Source organism: Chinchilla lanigera, unplaced genomic scaffold, assembly GCF_000276665.1.
Source record: "Chinchilla lanigera isolate Chin_1 unplaced genomic scaffold, ChiLan1.0 scaffold00110, whole genome shotgun sequence".
Taxonomy (NCBI): Eukaryota; Metazoa; Chordata; class Mammalia; order Rodentia; family Chinchillidae; genus Chinchilla; species Chinchilla lanigera.
In genome coordinates this window covers 3878370-3880247 of record NW_004955511.1, presented here as the reverse complement: position 1 = coordinate 3880247, position 1878 = coordinate 3878370, and positions in this window count along the sequence as shown.

The following is a 1878-nucleotide window of genomic DNA, read 5'->3' as shown; positions in this document are numbered from 1 at the left end:
GCTATATGCAATGTAACAACCACTGTTGATTTGTATTAATTTGTCTTGAGACCCTGTATCACTTTGAATGTTTTTGTTTTGATTTGTTTATGTTTGTGATACTGGTATGCTGCTACTGTTCTATTTTTTTTCATTTGTTTCTCATGTACTACTCCCTTTAAAATTTAAAAAAAAATGCAGTTTTGGGTCATCCTGTATTTAAATAATTGGACCAAAAGTGGTTAGATAGTACCTTCCATGGGGAAGTCAGGGGAACTCACCAAACTGCACAGGGAGGATTCAAACACAAGCATGCTATCAGCACATTAAGAGGCTCCAGCTTTCTTCAACTTTCTTCAATCTCCAATTACAGTTCCCCACCCCTGCATCCCTTCTCTCTCTGACAAATATTCTCTCAAACCATCTTTCTTTCCACCAGCTCTTCTCTCCAGTTATAAAAATATTGTCAACATTTGATCTCGTCTTTCTTTTATCCGCTGTTATCTCTTTTTCCTCTTTCTGATGTACTTGCTTCCCTTTCTTCTTCCTTTTTCCCTTCCTCATCCTGCATATCTCAGCCTGTCAGCAGTAATATATCACAGTCCTTGTGAGGCATTGGAAAAGGTTGAGATTGTTATATTTGGCGCTGTAGATGCTAATACAACTGGTAGGGGTTCTTTCCTGATGACATAGTGACTCAGTCTGATCGCTAGGTAGGTTGAAGAGGTGTAAAATACCAGAACATAACCAAATCCAAGATCACACCATTGGGAAGCATCCCCGAGCCAAAGAGATCTCCATATTAGTGACAGGATTTTCCACTGTAATTGATTCTTGATGTTCAACACACACAGACAATAGCAGTGTGAGAAATCAAGGCAAGAAGATGCCTCCAAAATGTTTCACTCTCCCAAACTGGCTCCTATGGGTACTGACAGGGAGGATGTGAGAAACAAATTGGCTGGAATGTATGAGGAGATTAAAGACGAATTAAACAAACAAGCACAGAAGCATCATCAACAAGCAAACTAGATCTCTAAGATGTTCAGGAAGCTTGAAGGTAATGTAACTTTTATTAGTATATATTTGCCATACATATTGATCACATGCATCACACAGAATTTGTCTTGTATATAATACATTTTAGTTCTTTTTCTCTTCCTTTCCCTTCAACCCTTCTTCCTCTCCTGTTTAGAAAGTCTTTGTTTCCATTTTTTTCTTCCACTTTTCCTTCCTCTTCCTTTCTTCCCCCTCCCTGTTCTCTTCTTCCCCTTTCCATTTGAACAATTTCACCAGCATTTGTGGTGTTTCAAATCCTTGATAATACCCATTCCTCCTGGGGTATGGTGAAAGCTCAGTGTTGTTTTAATTTGCATTTCTCCAGTGACCAAAGAAGATGAACATTATTTCATGAAGTTAGGGGCAATTTGTATTTCTTCTTCTGCAAAGTGTGTATTCATGTTAATCATCTATTTTTATTAGGTCTTATATTATAATAAACTTCCAGAATAAAGATACTGTGTTTGGTGGCATATTGCCCATTTCAAATTAGGCTTTGTCAAAGTCAGTCTGAGACTTGTAGAGTTCCAGTCATGGGCACATTATTGTGGGTTAAGATGAGTTTGATTGGCCAAATCTGTCAGCAGTCCCTGACCTGCAATCTTAGCAGCAAACCATCTTCTTCTGCAGCCTCTGGAAGACATCTTTGATTTCCCTGTTCCTCAGGCTGTAAATCAAAGGATTCAACATGGGGATCACCACAGTGTAGAAAACGGATGCAAATCTGTTGAAGCTGGAGGAGCCACCAGAGCTGGAACTCAAATAGACAAAGATGCTGGAAGTGTAGAAGAGGGAAACGGCTGTCAGGTGAGAAGCACAGGTGTTGAATGCCTTGGACCT